The sequence below is a fragment of the Bubalus bubalis genome, chromosome 4 (assembly GCF_019923935.1).
Source record: "Bubalus bubalis isolate 160015118507 breed Murrah chromosome 4, NDDB_SH_1, whole genome shotgun sequence".
Taxonomy (NCBI): domain Eukaryota; kingdom Metazoa; phylum Chordata; class Mammalia; order Artiodactyla; family Bovidae; genus Bubalus; species Bubalus bubalis.
Window position 1 is genome coordinate 98,271,260 of NC_059160.1, and position 19,776 is coordinate 98,291,035.

Consider the following 19,776-nt stretch of genomic DNA (forward strand, 5'->3'; position numbering starts at 1 on the left):
AAATATTCTGAGTCCCCGGGATATTTTACTAGCTGTAATCTGATTCCTATCACTGAATCTCTGTAGAGAGGATGTGTAGGTGATAGTAAAGAGTTCCATTCTAGTGTAGACAGGAATCCTGGATTAGAAACTTGGGTCTTTCATATGCTAGTTTCTGGTCTTGGACAAGTTATTGAACTTTCTTAAGTCTTAGTTTACCTTTAATATGAAGATTATTATGGTATCTGCCTCACAGAGTTATTGTGAAGATTCAGTGACAAATCTAGATAGCATATTAAAAAGCAGAGACATTACTTTGCTGACAAAGTTATGAATAGTCAAAGCTATGGTTTTTCCAGTAGTCATGGATGGATGTGAGAGCTGGACCATAAAGAAGGCTGATCAGCAGAGATTTGATGCTTCTGAACTGTGGTGCTAGAGAAGACTCTTGAGAGTCCCTTGGACAGCAAGAAGATCAAGCCAGGCAATCCTAAAGGAAATCAAGTCTGAATCTTCATTGAAAGCATTGATGCTGAAGCTGAAACTCCGATACTTTTGCCACCTGGTGTGAAGAACTGACTCATTGGAAAAGACCCTGATTTGGGGAAAGATTGAGGGCAAGAGGAGAAGGGGGTGACAGAGGATGAGATGGTTGGATGATATCACCGACTCAGTGGACATGAGTGGACATGAGTGGACTGAGAGATAGTGAAAGACAGAGAAGCCTGGTGTCCTGCAGTCCATGGGGTTGTTAAAAGTTGGACACGACTGAGTGACTGAACAAGAGGTAATGCACCTATCTCAAAGAATAAGTACGTACATACAGTATTTTCCATCATGTAGTACTTATAAAAATATTACATGATAACTGTAGCTACTTGCAGTTATTGTTATTACTTAGAGTTGAATCTTAACTTCTAGGGCCTCAAAATGAGATTACTTTGAACTCTATGCCAGGGCTTTGAGATGCTTTATTATGAATGATTTAACATACATAGGATTGGCCAAATGCTGGATATTTTATTATTTCTGCTTGATTCAGATTCTTGTTTAACCCCGTGATTTTGAACAGCCATTGTTGTTCAAAAAAGAAAATGGATTTGAAGGAGTATTCATATTGATTTATTGTTGGTTGTCTGCAGAAATGTAAATAGCCCTGAATGTGTCACTCACTGGGACAGGATAGTGCTTTTCATAATGGACAAAATAGCCTTGTTTCACTGTAATAACCTGCGTGTGGTGAAACCAGTCATGGGATTCCTTCAATACAGCAGAATGCCTGCTATTGTCATCTGCGTTATCAATGAGCAGGCGTCTCTGCTGTAGCTATTACACAGCACTGCAGTTTCCCTGACTTGGGAACTGCACTGAGGGATTTAAATGTGAAATGCACACCTCTGTCTCTTTCATACAGACATGCATCCGCTAAACACAGGCAGCAGATGCCGAGGGGTTAACACAACTTATCTACTGTGTGTGTGTAGAAGTTGTAAGGGTTAGAAATAGATCGCCCATCCTCATTGTCTTATGGACATACATGTGTACTTTTCTTTTATAGAAGTATGCTCAGAATAAGCATTTGGGACTTTTTAAGTTGTTTGCATTAGATGAGGTAGGTTTACATAAAAATTTTTTTTTTTTAAATAATCGCTATTTACACAGGAAACTCTCTGACTTTAAAACTCAGTGGGGAAAAAAAACCCAAACTTGTTTCCTTTGCTTATCACCCTGTTCCTACCTAAGCATTTTCCCAGAGTTGGAAAGAATCCTTCCATTTTACCCATTTGGAAATAAATGGGCACATCAGTCTCTTGCCTAAGGGTCACTGCGGGTGATGCGATTGGATACAGTTTCCTGATCCTAGATGGATGCCCAGAAAGTGAGGACCACCAATTAATTGAGTGATCATCTCTAACCTTCTTTGACAAGCCCTGGCAAAGTGTTTTTTTGTGTGTGTGAAATTTATTGCTTTTATTTTTGGCTGCGTGGCATGTGGGTGCTTAGCTCTCCACCAAGAATCAAACCTGCCCTCCTTGCAGTATAAGTGCAGAGTCTAAGCCACTGGACTGCCAGGGAAGTCCCCCTAGCATAATGCACTATATATATATATATGAAATATATATATTTCAGTGCCCTTAATCACCACAGCAGCATTAAACAGCAGTTTCAAACCAGAGCCACACTTTGAATGAGGACTTATTACTCAGATGAGTTCAGTGAGAATGCCAAGCTGAAGACACAGAGCCTGCCTAACATTATCAGAGTAGTTGCAACTGCACTTTATACAATGAAAGAATCAAGTATGGGAAATATCCATGTGATGATTTTTTTTTAAATTGAAAATGGATTAGCAGCATCATCCTCATCTCTAGAAAAATGTGAGATGCGCACGTGAAGTAATAATCACATTTATCATATGCTTGACACTGTTCTAAACCCTTCCCTGCTGACTCAGACGGTGAAGAATCTGTCCGGAATGCAGGAGACCCAAGTTTGAACCCTGGGTTGGGAAGATCCCCTGGAGAAGGGAAAGGTTATGCACTTCAGAATTCTTGCCTGGAGAATTCCATGGACAGAGGAGCCTGGAGGGCTACAATCCATGCGATCGCTAAGAGTCAGACATGCCTGAGTGACTAACACTGTTCCAGACCTGTTTGAGCATTAACTCATCAAACTTCTTTCCTCACTGGGACAATGAGACATGTACTGTTACTGTTCATGTGTTCGGTTGAGTGGCCGAGGCAGGAAGAGGTCTATGGCAGGTGTATAGAGGTAAAATCACACATCTATCACTTTCATATGACGCACAGGTCTGACCTGGAGGCCACCAAGGGAGTTGGTTAATTTCTCTATTGTGTATTTATAAACATTGTAATGGTAGGAAATAAACTGCTCATTCCCAATATCTTATACTACACTAAGAGTAGATTGTAGAGATGTTCATGAAAACGATAGTAACAACCATGAATTGATTATTTCCTGGGTTAAGCCAGGTACTCTTCTAAGGGCTTTATTATATATATTATTTAATTCCTACAACAGCCCAAGGAGAGAGTTCTTATGTTCGTTTCAGAGCAACAAAAGTTAAGGACTTTGTTCTAAATCTTGGGAACAGGAGAGTACGGGTTTGACCTCCCAAGCTTATATGAAAACCATTGATCAGTAGCGTCTCTGCCTGGACAAACTCTTCAGCTTGGTGGTGAGGAGAATGGTGTAGGCCTCTGGCTGTGCTGGCTGCAAAGACACTGGGCTACTGGGCTTATCTCTTGGGTTTCTTCTCCCTCTACCAAACCTCAGGATCATTCCAGCCCCTTGTTCTTACGTCTCATTGCCGCAGTCACCCGCTTTCCTTCCTGATGTTCCATGTCTCTAAGCGCATGCTCTGGCTAGTTAGCATGTGGCCCATTTAAGAATCTACTTCATAACTACATATACGGTGGTCTCTCCTGCATCCAGATTCGCTTTCTACAGTTTGAGTTACCTGTGGTCAACTGCAGTTTAAACATGCATGTGTGCAGGCTCAGTCGCGTCAGCTATGTCGACTCTTTGTGACCCCATGGACTGTAGCCTGCCAGGCTCCTCTGTCCATGGGGTTCTCCAGGCAAGAGTACTGGAGTGTGTTGCCATGCCCTCCTCCAGGGAGTCTTCCTTACCCAGAGATTGAACCTGCGTCTTCTGTATCTCCTGCATTGCAAGCAGATAGATTCTTTACCCACTGAGCTACCTGGAAAACTCCATAGTTTAAACACATTAACTGAAAGTTTCCAGAAATAAACCATGAATTTTAAATTGCGTGCCATCATTCTCAGTGGCATGATGCAACCTCATATCTTGGCTTGTTCCATCCTGCCCAGGATGAGAATCATGCCTTTGTCCAGCCCATCCCACAGCTTAGTCACTTAGTAGGCATCTTGGTTATCAGATCTACTGTTGTGTTCAAGTCACTTTTATTTCACTTAATAACAGCCCCAAAGCACAAGACCAGTGATGTCATTCAGATATGCCAAAGAAAAGTGGGTAAAGTGCTTCCATTAAGTAAAAGGGTGAAAGTTCTCCACTTAATAAGGGAAGAAAAAAATATCCTATGCCAAGGTTGCTAAGATCTATCTTCTATCTGTGAAATCATGACAAAGAAAAAGAAATTTGTGTTGGTTTTGTTGTAACATCTTAAACTGCAAAAGCCGTGGCCACAGTGTGATAAGTGCTTAGTTAAGATGGAAAAAGGCATTATATTAGTCCAATAAGATATTCTGAGAAAGAGACCACATTTACATAAATTTTATCGCAGTATATTGTTATAATTGTTCCATTTATTATTGTTGTTAACCTCTCACTGTGCTTGATTTGTAAATTAAACTTTGAGTATGTAAAGGAAAAAACATAAAACATAATATAGAGACGATTCAATACCATCCATGGTTTTATGCATTCACTGTGGGTCTTGGGAATGGATGCCCTGTGGTAAAGGGGAGACCGTGGTAGTGGGAGCAAATGAGTTAATATGTTTCCGAGACTCACATATATTTGGCATAGACTCTAACCAATATAATCACAGCTTATTATCCTTTGCAGGCAACAATCATTCTTTTATTTGTTCAATAAACACCGAGTGACTGAGATGGTCTGGGCACTGTGTGAGACCTACATTAGTATTTGTGACAGGAGCATTTTGGAAATGCAATGCCCCATTCATTGGGGTGACTTTAATGGTGGAAGCCTTAGGCACCTTGGCAGCCAAGTTTTTTGGCTCCTCTCAAGTCACATTAACTCAATGGCCACGGACTCTGCTTATCTGAAAGGCTGGTCTCACTGGCACCATGTTCGAAAAAAAAGTGATGGATTTGATTCCATGGAGAAGAAAAGAAGAAAATGGCTCATTTGAGGTTAGCTGAACTCTTTCAGATGTAGAAGGTGCCATTTCTCTCACCTGGGAATATAAAATATGTGAAATGGAACTTAGCTGACGTGAAATTCAGCTTCAGAAGAGAAGCGTAGTTTCCATGATAGAACAGTGTCTTTGTAGTTTTTTTGTTATTGTTGCGAGTTCATTTAAATAACTGGGTTTTCCTCTCCCCATTTCCAGGCCAGTTGAGAGGCCCTTTCTTTGGACCGGCTTTGCCGTTGCTGCGCTGTCTCCCCCCGCGCCCCGCTTTTGAACTTGAGCTTTTTATGTCATCCAGGATGACTGTCATCTGTCAGCACTTGGTGGAGAGCTCTCCCTGACTCTACAACAGTCAGTTTGCCGTAATAGGAACAAGTTGTGAGACTCAGAGCTACCTCAGACAGGATTTTTGGGTCTAATGAAGCCTCTCTGTCAGGCCCGATTTGGATCCAGTTAATGAGGGTCTGATTGAATCTGCCATCCTCACAGAACGTTGTGAGGTCTTTTGGGGCCAATAAATGATTCCCCTTATTCTTCTGCACAGACACTAGGGAGAGGCTGAGTTGTCAGGGGAAGCCTTTGTGTCTCACAAGTGATCAGGAGTCATGTGTTTGGTGGATGACTTGCTAGGTCATCTTAGATAGGCCGTTTAATCTTGTTGTGTTTTCGTTTCTCCCATCTGTGAAAGCATGATAACGCACAGTGGGCTTCTCAAGAAAGAGCTCTTAGGAAGGATATAGAAGGTGTGTTACTCGAGAGGCTGTTGCAAAAACTCTGGGAAATTTCAGATCTGAAGGAAGGGAGGGGGCACTCCTGCTAATTCCTTCCAGAAGGTCGTTAGGAAGTCTTTGATAAGGGCTTTGACGAGGGCTTGCTTGTTCATGCTGTTGTTTTGTGGTGAGGATACCATTTGAGAGGCTGAACTAAACCTTTCCACAATGAGAAAAGGCAGATTCCTATGTGCTCAGCCTCAGATTATAAACCACCACTAACACCTGGGCAGCTTCGTTGCTTTGGAGGGACTTTTCCAAGCTTAGGAGCAAACTCAGCAGAAACCCTGATTTTCTGTCACCATCTTGTTTACCTGCTCTCCGCTTCCTCCCTCCTCCCGCCTCTGAAACTACTAGCAGAGAGGCCCCTGTGGCTCCCTTCTGTGTGAATTTTCCATTGGCGGTGACCCAACTCTCAGAATCATTCTATTTTCCCCAAAGGGGATCACCAGACGCTTCAGCCTGTGATCAATGAGCAGTGTGCTATTTGGCTTTGCCTGGGCTTGCCCACGTGTCTGCGCAAAAAAATGTAAACAGAGCTGCTGCAGCTCTGCCCTGGGGTGAGAGGAAGGACTTCAAGTCAAGAAACAAAGGGAGACAGATAGGAAACATTGTTCCTTTCCCTGAGTAGCTGGTACTTGCAGGAGGATGGGTTTTCCCTGTAAGAGTTCTGGGGCATTGGGCGGCAGTGTTCTAGCAATGAGGGGTCCCTAGGGTAGACAGTCATCTCCCAGGAGCTGTGATAATTTGTCCATCAGTGTTACTCCACACTTAAAAAATTCTCAGCCATTTCATGTCTTGCAGTCTTACAGGAAAAAATACAGAGTTATGTGGTTAAACTCTAAAGCAATAGTTGTATTCACTGTGTATTGTTTATATCAGCCAAAAACTGGAATGGACCTAAATGTCTTATAAGAATAATTTGGTTAAACACATCACGATATCTATCTGTATATTTCCCTGCAGATATTTCTGTTTCTATCATATAAAATGAGGATGTAAAAGAGTGGGTTTTTAATTTTAAATTTCTGATGAGCTTGGCGAGCTTGATAAAAGTGATCAACCACCTCCTCAGACAACAATGTCTGTATGCTCAATATTTTCAGGGGATTTCAGCATAAACTTCTCTATCTCGAAGGTTAAGAGCACTCAATATGAAGAATTTAGTAGAAGTAATATTCATATATGGAGTAGTGGAACAAGCAGCTTATAAAAGTCTAAAATGTCATTAAAAAAAAAAAAAAACTCACCTACATATGTCTTAGGAGAAACAAGTATTTCTCAGTGCTCTTAGGATCCCTTGCTGGGCCTGAAAATTCAACTGACAAAGACTAACAGAAGAAAAGCAAACACATTATTTAACACACTTATTAATACATTTATTAAAAATAAACACATTTATTTAACATAAGCTTAACGTGTTACGGCAACCTTCATAAGGAAATGAACACCCAAGCAAAAAACAAACTTGAATGTTTTATCCTAGCTTCAATAAAGAGGACAAGATAAGTTAAAAAGTATGAGGTACCTGCACTGAACTGGGGAACCTTAGCAAAACCAGTTTGCTAGGATTCTTCATGGTGTTCCCTTGCCTCCAGAGATGGGGATGCTTCCTTCCTTTGGGTGTTGGGGGAGCCCTTTCATTGGAGGGTTTTATGGCCTCTTTGGAGAAGAAAGGTGAAGGAGGAAGAGGTCAGGGTGACCTTCCAGTTTCTGTTGTTTGTTTGCAAACTCCTTCAGCTTAAAACATTCCAGAAGCCAAGGTATCATCACAAAGGCTTTGACAGGCTAAACACAAAGATGCTTAACCACAGCTTCTCTGGAGGATGATAATACAGTCTCTGTGTGCTTATTTGTAGCTTCTGCCTTTCTAGAATTATCCACAAAATTGCTTTCATAAGAAGAAATATGTGGCATGAAAGTGAAAGTGAAATTCGCTCAGTCGTGTCTGACTCTTTGCAACCCCATGAATTGCAGCACACCAGGCCTCCCTGTCCATCACCAACTCCCGGAGTTCACTCAGACTCACGTCCATCGAGTCAGTGATGCCATCCAGCCATCTCATCCTCTGTCATTCCCTTCTCCTCCTGTCCCCAATACCTCCCAGCATCACAGTCTCTTCCAATGAGTCAACTCTTCGCATGAGGTGGCCAAAGTAATGGAGTTTCAGCTTTAGCATCATTCCTTCCAAAGAAATCCCAGGGCTGATCTCCTTCAGAATGGACTGGTTGGATCTCCTTGCAGTCCAAGGGACTCTCAAGAGTCTTCTCCAACACCATAGTTTAAAAGCATCAATTCTTCGGTGCTCAGCCTTCTTCACAGTCCAACTCTCACATCCATACATGACCACTGGAAAAACCATAGCCTTGACTAGACAGACCTTTGTTGGCAAAGTAATGTCTCTGCTTTTCAATATGCTATCTAGGTTGGCCATAACTTTTCTTCCAAGGAGTAAGCGTCTTTTAATTTCATGGCTGCAGTCACCATCTGCAGTGATTTTGGAGCCCCAAAAAAGAAAGTCTGACACTGTTTCCACTGTTTCCCCATCTATTTCCCATGAAGTGATGGGACCGGATGCTATGATCTTTGTTTTCTGAATGTTGAGCTTTAAGCCAACTTTTTCACTCTCTACTTTCACTTTCATCAAGAGGCTTTTTAGTTCCTATAAGTTTGTTTAAATTTTCTTTAAGAAGCTGTAATCTTTTTTGGCAAGTGTGTTAAAAACCTGGGGACATTTTTAGCACTGCTCTTTATTCAGCAAACGATGAAATGCTTGAAGGAAGGTACATTAGGATGAAGGGACACAATTTCCAAGTGACATTTAATTAGGGCCAAATAAGAAGATACCACACTGGCAAATTTATTTTCAGTACGAAATCCATAGATATAACAAATTTAAATCAGAACCAATTAACCAGAGTGCACAAGAAAAGTCAGTTTATAAGTAACTTTTAACTTGTCACCAACAGCATTTCCACTCCCAGAGTGGCCTTTGGGGACCTGTTCTGGGTCTGTGCTTAGTCACTGAGTCATGTCTGACTCTGCGACCCTATAGACTGTAGCTCACCAGGCTCCTCTGTCCATGGGATTCTTCAGGCAAGAATGCTGGAGTGAGTTTCCATTCCCTTCTCCAGGGGATCTTCCCAACCCAGGGATCGAACCCTGGTCTCCCTCATTGCAGGCAGATTCTTTATTGTCTTAGCTACCAGGGAAGCCCCCAAATGAAGGATCTGCCCTCCCTGAGGACCTAGGACACCTCAATATCTTGAGAGATTATGGGTCTAACATTCTTGTCTTGCATCTTAGAAGGCAGCTGAGAGAACTTGTTTCACTACTTCTGACCTTGCTGTCACAACTCGAAGGTTAAGTTCACATATCCCCTCTTCACAGGCAAGAGTCTTTAATGAAAGAGAAATTAGTTTGGGAACTGCAGTGGTATCTACTTGGCATCCATGCCCCTTTTCATGGGTGATAGGGTGCCTTCATCTTCCTTCGGAGAAGGGCGTTTTCCCAGCCTCAGTGGCCGCAGATTCTGTGAGGCTGGAGGGCGGGTATCACCCTCCTCTCCAAGACAAACATGTGACCCAGGCCTGAGTGATTAGTGCATTCTCTCTCTCTCAGGCCGATGGCTTCAGGGATGCCCAAATAATCCATCCCATCAATGAGATTACAAAGGAATAGCTCTTGATGGAGATTTCTACACCGTGGTTTCTTTATGGAAACCTGGAATCCTTGAACGATCCTGCAGAAGAGTGAATGCCAAAGAGCAGAGCAGATGGAAGAAGGCAGGGAGGGGTCGGGGTAGGAAATCAAGTCCTAGGGCTTCAGTAGATCAGTGTGTGCTTGAACCAAAGTGGCCACTGTGTGTGGGAATTCTTTGTTTTGTTTTTTCTTTGTTTAAGTCAGCTTGTATTAGAGCTATTTCACTTGCAGCCTATTGGATCCTCATTCATATACTACTGTGATAATAATAATACCTGTTGACTGTGTGTGTGCTCAGTTGTGTCCGACTCTTTGCGACTCAATGGACTGTAGCCCACCAGTCTCTTCTGTCCATGGAATTTTCCAGGGAAGAATACTGGAGTGGGTTGCCATTTCCTACTCCAGGAGATCTTCCCAACCCAGGGATCGAACCCATGTCTCTTGCATTGGCCAGCAGATTCTTTACCATTATGCCATCTGGGAAGCAATAATTCCTGTTGAGAACTCCCCAAAGAGCAGATCTTGTGTAAATCCTTTATATAGATTCTCCTATTTAATTCTTATGATAGATTTTTGTCTTTTTAAGAAAAGAAACTGAGGCTCAAAAAGGTTACATAACTAGCACAAGATCCCTCAGCAAGTAGTAGAGGGACTCAAACCCAGATATGTCTAAAGCCTGGCATTCCTAACGAGCATACTCTGAACTTTGCAGGGATACTGGATGAAAGTTAGGCCTGCCAGCTAGTGGGCTGTTCATTTTTACAGAGGGAGGTACCGAGGAGAACAAATGAGTATTTAATCAGCACGGCCAGTTTTAGGGGGTTAAACTTTCTTCACCTTCAGTGGAGTGGTCAGTGCCCCCTTGTTATCACTTCGTTTTGTTTTCTGACTACCGAACAATGTTTAACGGAAAGCTCTTAACTGTCTTCCGGTTTTAGTCAAAGAGTCTGGCAGAAACGAGCTGACCTGCAGGTACATCTACAACAAGGGCTTTGGGGCTCCTTGGGCCACAGACAAACAGACCTGGAGACAAAGTCCTTTAAGAGTCAAGGAGGAGCTACGGGCCACTTTGGCGCTACGTTGTTATAAACCAGAGTGGGCTTTCTTTTCAACGATGACATGAAAACAAGGAGATGAATCAGTTCTGCGCTGCCCCATTCCCCAGGTAGCGTTTTCTTACACTTTTACAGAACGGAAGAGTTTTCTCTTGAAGTTTGAAGAAAACAAGGGAAACATGTGCCTGGGAAGCGCCGAGTATGGTTTTGACTCTGGCTGTGAGGTTCACGCTGTACTCATAACATCCTGTTCTTCTCTGCTGGCTGTGATGTGGTAGATAGCAGTCCCTCCCTGGGCTGTTAACAGCTGAGCTCATTTTTCATAAAGATGCTGCTCTGTGAGACTGAGGAAGTGGGCCATGGCCACCTCCTCCTTCGTTACTCTTACGGTTAAGGATGGGTTTTCCCAGTGGCCCTTGCCATCTTCTCTAAAATTAGGTCTTTAATGCCTCTGGGATATGTGGCAAACTTAAAATTTTACTGGAAGCCCACAGAGTATTAGTGAGTGGGAAATGTGCCTCAAAAAAGTCATTTGTTTAGCATAGGAGAAGTCTGCTCTGTCAAAACCTGCAGCTACGGAGTCAAAGAGGAAGAGTGGCTGCTGGGGGAAGGTGTGATGCCACCTGATACTGAGAAAAAGCAGAGTAAGAGCGATCATCCTAGGGACTGGGATTTCTGCCTTTGGATCCATCCCTTCGGTAGGGGACTGGAGCGCATAGAGCTGACTTTCTTACACAATATACTTATCAGTTTCCAAATGACCTTGGGCCTAAAAATCACATCTATTACAAAGACACAAATGGAATAAGGAATAGAATCTCACTTCTGTGGTCAGGGAGCTGACCCAAAATTAATTCATTGTATTTGGAGATTCTGAAGGCATAACTAGAATAGGAATGACTTCTGCTAGTCAGTTACAAAGGAAATTGTTCCCCTTCTGTCTTCAGTGAGTTGCAGAGTCACTGGTTTGCCATCCAGGAGATGGACAACATAGTGGGTGTGTTTTTTGAATGGCTTTTATTAGAGAGCAAGATGGTATCCATTCTTGCGATTGTGCTTCTCATGGGGCAGTTCCAAAATTTGCCTCATCACTGGAATAAGGAAGATGCTTTAAAAGGACAGAGAGATCCTTTGTCAAACTGAGACCTACTGAATAGCACCAGGTAAGAACAAAGCCATTCATAATTTCATCTGGGTGATTCTTTTAATCAGCTAGGGAGAAACCACTCTAGTCTTCCCTCCTTGGGATAGATAAATTAATCAGATTAGTAACTTGCCATTTGAGATCTGTAGGCATCACGTATTGGACAGGCCAGCTTTCAGTTAGGGGTGGAAGGCAGGGTATGAAAAGTGAAGATTAGAGGGACGTGGCAGAAGCAAAATTGGACTGATGTTAGCAGCATGGTAGAATCATATATGAAGGCCCCAGATGGACATAGAGGATTCTTGAGATGGTTGGCTGTCTGGCTACCCACTCCAGTATCCTGGCCTGGAGAATTCCATGGACTGTATAGTCCACAGGGTCACAAAGAGTCGGACAAGACTGAGCGACTTTAACTTTCACTTTAGCAACTAAACAATAAAACAAAGGACACCACATGCCCATTTACTCATTCAGTCATTTAATTCAGCATCTTTTATTGAGTAGAATCCATGCTTGTTGGGTATGGGGGCAGGGGTTGGGGAACTTAATAAATAAAACACAGTCTCTTCTTCCTTCTAAATGGCCCCAGTTCTAAGGGCATGTAAGAAATTAAGAGGAAATAATCAGCTGTCCCTGGGCAGGAGAAAAGGGTATGCCAGAGAAATCTTAGAGAAGGAAGTGCCTGACCAAGGTGTTTAAGAATGAAAGGGAGATTCACCTGGAAAATAGACCCAGTCTTCTCAGGCAAAGGCAATAGCTTGAACAAAGGCAAAATGGCCTGTGGGTCTATGGACGTCTATGAATCAATAACGTGCCATTATAGTGCGAAATGGAAAGTGGTGGGATATCTGGTGATTTGGCAGCATCCAAATCATGCGGGGTCTTCAGTGTCCACACTTCTGTTCTAAGGAAAGACCTTAGCACAACTCCAACACGTGACCATATAAACACACAACAGAAGAGAACAGAGGCTGTTCAAAGACACAGGTGAGTATTCATGAACTCTTGCTTTTATTATGTATATACCTTGGAATCAGGGTTGTTTAAGATTCTACTTCTCAGAGAAGCTAGATAGATTAGTATAGCAACTCACAACTTATAGAAAATTAGTATATTTTTTCCTTAGCTGCAGGATATGTTTTTTAAAAAAATGAAAACCACTTCTTGCTTCGATTTTAAAATACCTTAATTTGAGAGACTGTTAGTCATGAAGGTGTTTCCATAGCAAACATGTGTGGGACATCCTAGCTTTGTTGGCAGTGGTTCAGGGGAACTTATCTTATTAAATTGGGACAAGGCCTGGCTTGATGGAGGATAAGGTCATGGCACTTTTCCCATAGCATGAGGCCTCCATTTAAGGGCAAGATAAAGGAAAGGCAAAGAGCAAGAAGAGAAAGTGCTGGAATGAAAACAAGTAACAAAAGGAAGATAAAAATGGAAATCCCAGTTCAATGTGAATAATAGGCATGCAAATGGTGCTGCTAAAATAGGAAGGAACATTACTTTTCAAAAAGGCAAAGCAAAGGAAAATTGTAGTAGCAGAAGCATTTTGCATGGTAAAATTGTACACTGTGTATGCCTCTCAGAAGCAAAGCCACCTACTCTAATTTTTCCCAGCACGATGCTGTGAATCTGGTGAGTCATTTTTTAAAGGTTTACTACAAAGCTCCAAAAATCTGCATATATATATTTTTTAAGCATTTGGATTAAATCTTTTTTTCCAGCAGCTGACCACTAATGCTCCTATTTTATAGCCAAATTTTTCAGGTGGGCTACAAAATAACATACTTTTCAAAAATTAGTAAGCTTATGGAATGATCTCGACGATTTATTGTTAATTAAAAAAATCATGGTGCAAGAAGTGTTTATGGTATGCTGCTCTGAGAATAAGGTAGTCTGAATATAAATTTGCTTATATTAAAAAAAAGACTCAGGAAGAAGATACTTTGAGGGAGTGAGAGAGGAAATGAGGTCGGAGGGGACAGGGTTAAAAGTTAAATGTGTGAATATATTTTTGTTTCTGATTTAAATTTAAAAAACACAAGCATTTTACATGACTGTAAAGCAAAGCTAATCTCAAGACAAAGCAATCTTTAAAAATTGAAAGCAAAATGGCACAAATGAACACGAGTCTCAAATTAATACCATAAACTCAGAGAGAAAGTATTTCTTGTGGCTAACTCATCTGTAGAAATACCCTAAGGGAGGGGGGGTGGGGGAGGGGGGGTGGGGGGGTGGGGAATGTCAAAAAAATTTTAAATTGCGTTTTCTAATTTTATTGTTGATGATAGTATTGTTACTGTTTTAGGTTCTCTCTCTCCTTTTCTCCCTCCCTCTGTCACTGTTGTGTATAGTGTGTTAGTCGCTCAGTTGTGTCTGACTCTTTGTGACCCCATGGACTGCAGCCAACCAGGCTCCTCTGTCCATGGAATTTTCCAGCAAGGATACTGGTTTGCCCTTTCCTTCTTCAAGGGATCTTCTCGACCCAGGGATTGAACCCCAGTCTCCTGCACTGCAGACAGATTCTTTACCAACTGGGCTACCAGGGAATACTATGTGTATACTATGGAATGAAAAAATGAGAAATTATGTTGGTGTTGGGAATTAGATTTTTGGCACGGAAGAAGGTCGTTCAAATATAAGATCAAAGAGGTTAAGTAAAAACCCTGTGGGCTTGAATTTGTATTGTAATTGTCAGTCGAAGTTGTGATGTATTTTAATACAAGAAAATGTAGATTCTCTATCTCTACTATCTTTTTTAGATGTGTAAGAGGTACTCACCTAGCTGCTGGTATAGGGGAGGACTTTGGGGGTCTGACTGCTCCTTATTTAGACTTTCTCTGAAGAGTCCTTTCTCTAGTTTTACCCTCTCATCCCTATCTTCAGAGATACTTGGAACCTTCAGTTCCTAAAGCATTCTGGGTTTCTTCTGCACAAATTGTTTTATTTCCTATTAGCATTCCTCTCTTCAGACATAAAAATTAGCTTTATCTAATCTATCAAATACGTTACCACTTATTCAACTGTTTTCCTTTTCTCTCTTTGTTTTGCATACCTCATTTGCTATCATTTCCTCCTCAGTTCTTTGCTATTAGTATTATTGATTTAGAGTGTCAATGTGTGCATGTGTGTACTTAATTTCCTTTAAAGTTTTTAGAAGCATTTCAAAGGAAATAAAATGAATATGGGTATTTAATTCACTATGTTTAATCAGTAGATTTACCTTTATTTATTTACTTATTTTTATTTTACTTTTCTGGCCACACCACGTGGCTGGTGGGATCCTAGTTCCCCAAGCAGGGACTGAAACTTGGCCCTTGGCAGTGAAAGCATAGAGTCCTAACCATTGGACTGCCAGTAAGTTTCCTAAATTCTTAAGAGATAGCTTTAAACATAATTAGTTTTGGATAACAAATAGAGCTCATCAGCATTATATGCTCCCAGAAAACAAAATAAGAATGTTAATACTGTTTCATTTCCTTGTGTTACATCACTTCCCAATTTGGGATCATTTGAAATTTTAGTACAATTTTTTTTTCTATTAAGCATAACAATTTAAATTTAACAATACACTTTTAATTGTTTCTTGTGTTCTTTTTATCATGCTTTCTTATATCCCACATCTTTCCTTATCTCAGCTTCTTAGTTTCGTTGGTATATAAGATTGAATAACTTGTTCACATTTTAGTAGAAATTGGCTCAGATTATAGAGCTCATCCCAGTGACTGCGGAGGCAGAAGAAGACATCCTGCCAGGAGGACATGTGAACATCACTGGCTGCTTGTGACAATGAACTGCCCCAGCTCTCTGGTCTCAGAGCCCAGTCTTGTATTTTAGCCTGTGGGCAATCACTGCTCTGTCTTGCTCCATGTATCCAGGAGGTGGGGGGCTGGCTGACAAGCCTAGTTCCTTTGAATGCACTGCCCCAATTAATCACTGTGGCAATTGCTCCCTGACCTCCTTCTGCCTGAAGTTCCCTGTAATCACTCTCATTCCATACTGCTTCTCTCCTGTGTGCTATTCTCTGGTCTTGTTTCTCCTAGAATTCAAACCTCTCTGCTCCGTATCTCTTACGATGATCTTCCTCTTTGGTGTTGACATTACTCTTTCTTGTTCTCCAGTGCTGTTATGAATATATTTCTTTGATCATATCACAGACAGAGTGAGAGAGAGTGTATGTTCATTCCACTATTTTGTTCCTATTTCTGGATTACATACATAACATGTAACAATGCTGCTAACATATATAACGTATGCAACAATGTTCCTGCTAACCAGCTCCTCTACTCTTGCTGTGCTGTTTGAAAAAGAAATTTTAATTTTTAAATTTGTTCTTCCTTTCCTTTCGTCTTGTCTTTTTTTTTTTTTTTTTCCCTTAGCTGTTTCTCCTTATTTTTGTTGAGTATAATTCAACATGATGGTAAAAGTCTGTCTTTTCAGCCAGCCACACATAAAAACCAACAATAAAATCTTAACTCTGTTACTTATTTACTATGTGTACTCTGCCAAATGGCAAAGAAAGAATTTCCAGTATAGATTCCCCTACTGGTACTGAGAGCATCTATAAAATCACAGTTTTGTGAAAGAAAGCCAAAAACGTACAATGGAGGTAGTGTTGTCCAAAACGGTTTTCTTTAAATGTACTTATCTTAAAAGGACTCTGTATGTTCCTTCAGTGAAATGGATACTTTCTCTTCCCACATGTTCAATTGGCAATCACCTTATTTTCTGGAACTGCATTGTCAACTTTTCTTGTTTGCTACCGGAATCATGCAAAGAATATTAATATTTTATCAGAGAGTTACTGTTTTCTATAAAAACTATTTTAAAGTTTTTATTAAGCTAAAAAATATATATTTCTGTGCTTTTTAAGGTAAATTGTTCTCATTAAGAGAATTTGTTCTCATTTATTCGTTCCAGTTATTGCTTTTGCCCTGCAATTCTATCTCTGAAATTATAATGTAAAACATTAGAATAGAAGTTAATTTATATTATTTCATCTAAGGCATTTTTGGCATGAGTGTTAAGGTTAGTGATAATGTTATTATATTGTATGTGATAAATGGATACCAGGAAGTGTGGTTTACCTAAATTAATGCAATTCTCATAGAGCAAAGGAATGATATTCTCCTTTCAAATTCTCCAAACATACTTGAAGTTCCAGTATTATTCATGTAAATTCAAGAAAACTGATCAGTACACAAACAACAGTAGTTCGTAAAAAAAAAAAAATCTGTAGATATTTAATGCTTTTAACATCTTGAAATCTGTATTTTGAGAGTACAGGTTTGCCAGCATCTTGAGATATATTTAACTTCTGAGTGTCACTTATATCATTTCTCTCTCTTTTTATTGGAATGTAATTGTTTTACAATGCTGTGTTAGTTTCTGCTGCACAACAACTATGAAACAGCTGTAAGTATGCATATATCCCCTCCCTCTTGAGCCTCCCTTCCACCCACCCCATCCCACACATCTGGGTCATCACAGAGTACCGAGCCTTTTTTTCCTAATACGTGTGATTCGTGGGTACCTTTAGATTCTTACCTGAAGCCTCCTTTGCTTTCTGCTTTATTCTTATGCCAGTTCTCTCTGTTCCTGGGACATATGTTGAATCTTATTTAGATTTTGGAGCAAATAATAAAAGTGAGAATTAAAAAGAACAGGCTATTCTGATGCTACAAGGAACTAACGAGGTAATTTGTCCCACTCTTCATTGTTTCCATGAGAAAACTTAAGCCTAGAACAAAAAATGCTTGGTTAAATTTTCATGACAGGCTCACACTAATGAGAAAGGGTGTACACCCTTGGTGGGTAGATTAGGTTTTCTGGTATCTCTTACTCCTGTCCCCGCTTTTTGAGCAGATGATTCAAGTTAAGATGATGCCAAATTTCAGGAGATTTAAAAATGTCTTTAGCTCTAGAATGTGGATAATACATACTAAACTCCTACCTTGATTTTGAAGAAATCTACACTTAAATTTTGTGGTTTTGCATTGTCTTTTTTTCTTAATCATCTAAGCTTATGCTATTTGAATATGTAAAATAAATTAAGTTGCTAAGGCAAATTCTGAATAACCACAGTATGGAAAGTACATGAATGTCACCTTGGGAAAAAATTTTGCTTGTCAAAGGCTGAGTATAATAATATAATATTTTGAGTCTTTGAAAAAGTTCCCGCCTGTTCCACATGAGCTTTTATGTGGAACTAACTAAACCATTTTCTGTATAAAATCAAACAAACCACACGTAGACAGCAAAGAATCTGGGGTAATTGACTGGACTTTGTCTGAAAGCTTCATTTAGGGATTGAATTAACAAAGAATACATTTTTTTTTTCTGTTTGTTGTGTAATTCTAGTAGTGGAAAGCTAGATTACTATTTAGTTGATAGCTTTTGCCTTAAGCATATTCTTTTATTTCTCTGTGTGTGTGTGTGTGTGTATGTGTGTGTGTGTGTGTAAGAGAAAGAGAGAGAGAGAGGGGGATTTTAAAAGCAAACTCTGACCTGTTGGGTAATTAACACCCTTACAAAAAAATAAAGGGTTTATTGTAACTTGGTTTGGAGGAAAGAACCCTGAATGAGGAAACCCAAGTTTCACTTCCAGCTCTTACACACATATTTGTGTGATGTTGAGTAAGTCACTTGCTTTTTCTGGATCTTGGTTTCCTCATCTGTGAAACTATAAAGGGGGATAGGATTTACTTTCAAAACCTTTCCCCAACTTTAAAGTTTCATAATTCTCTGAAATAAAGTATTTGTACTTCACTGATCCTCACAAAATAAATAGATAACATTTAATAGCCATAAATATCAGAATGATTTTTTACATCACTTTCTTCTTGGAAAGAAATACAGTACATGAGAAAATAGGCTTTCTTACTGGACAAGCTTAGACTTAAGAATAATTTTATCTTCACCAACCCAGCAAGCTCTATCTTTTGGGGAGTTATTAGTAGCTTTTTGGTTATTATAGACAGAATTTCAACTATACCTTTTTTGAAAAAATTTGCTCATTATATAATATTTTTTTTAATTAATTATTTTCTTCAAGAGGAATATGATAGTTTGCTCAGTTCAGTTCAGTCGCTCAGTCGTGTCCGACTCTTTGCGACCCCATGAACTGCAGCACGCCAGGCCTCCTGTCTATCACCAACTTCCAGAGCTTACTCAAACTCATGTCCACTGAGTCAGTGATGCCATCCAACCATCTCATCCTCTGTCATCCCCTTCTCCTGCCTTCAATCTTTCCCAGCATCAGGGTCTTTTCAAATGAGTCAGCTCTTCACATCAGGTGGCCAAAATATTGATAGTTTGTACTCATCTATATATTTCTGTGATTATTTGATTACCTGTTTTCATACTAGACTATATGGCCCAGCAGGGCAGATATCATTTTTGTATAGTTAACAATTCAATCGTAGAGTTCCGTGTAGTGCCTGGCATCTAGTATGTGTTCAACGAAGGAAGAAGTATGGTTGTATAGGTCTGACTGAGATGGTTATCCTTGAATCCTCCAAGAACATTTCTGAAAGAAAGTACGAGACTCACCTTCCTTTCTGAGTTCTCTGGAATGTATTGTTCATTCTGGAAGCATTTTCTTAGGGTTTTTCTCTTTTGGGAGGCGAATAAAGATGGCGTTGATCTGGCCTGATAAATTTCCCACAGCCACTAGGTGTTAGACAGTCTGCTGCTGCTACTGCTGCTAAGTCGCTTCAGTCGTGTCCGACTCGGTGCGACCCCATAGACGGCAGCCCACCAGGCTCCCGCGTCCCTGGGATTCTCCAGGCAAGAACACTGGAGTGGGTTGCCATTTCCTCCTCCAATGCATGAAAGTGAAAAGTGAAAGGGAAGTAGTTCAGTCGTGTCCGACTCTTAGCGACCCCATGGACTGCAGCCCACCAGGCTCCTTCATCCATGGGATTTTCCAGACAAGAGTACTGGAGTGGGGTGCCATTGCCTTCTCCGTTAAACAGTTTAGATCTTATCTATTTTTCCTGGGTCATCTGTGTAGAAAGGCTGCTTGTAAACCAGAAGTAAACAGCCAATTGATGATGCCTCCTCCTCTACCTCCCCACAAACTTTTATGACTTTTCATATAGATCCTTAATCTCAGTTTGCTAAAGCACTTGACCGCGAATTCTGACTCATCATCCTCCACAAGAATGAGGGGATCAACACCAGCAAGCCAGAGAGATCTCACCAGAGCCAGGATAAAGGTAACAGATGCAGAACACACCCATC

At 40.6% G+C, this 19,776-nt stretch overlaps 1 long non-coding RNA gene across 1 annotated transcript in view; it reads left to right on the forward strand.

The window, feature by feature from the left end:
* Window positions 1–9,747: 9,747 nt before the first annotated feature.
* Window positions 9,748–19,776, forward strand: part of LOC112584630 — a 46,351-nt gene continuing 36,322 nt past the window's right edge. The window contains exon 1 of the long non-coding RNA XR_006550652.2: window positions 9,748–13,167. This is a non-coding gene — a long non-coding RNA (uncharacterized LOC112584630). The remainder of the gene's footprint in view (window positions 13,168–19,776) is intronic.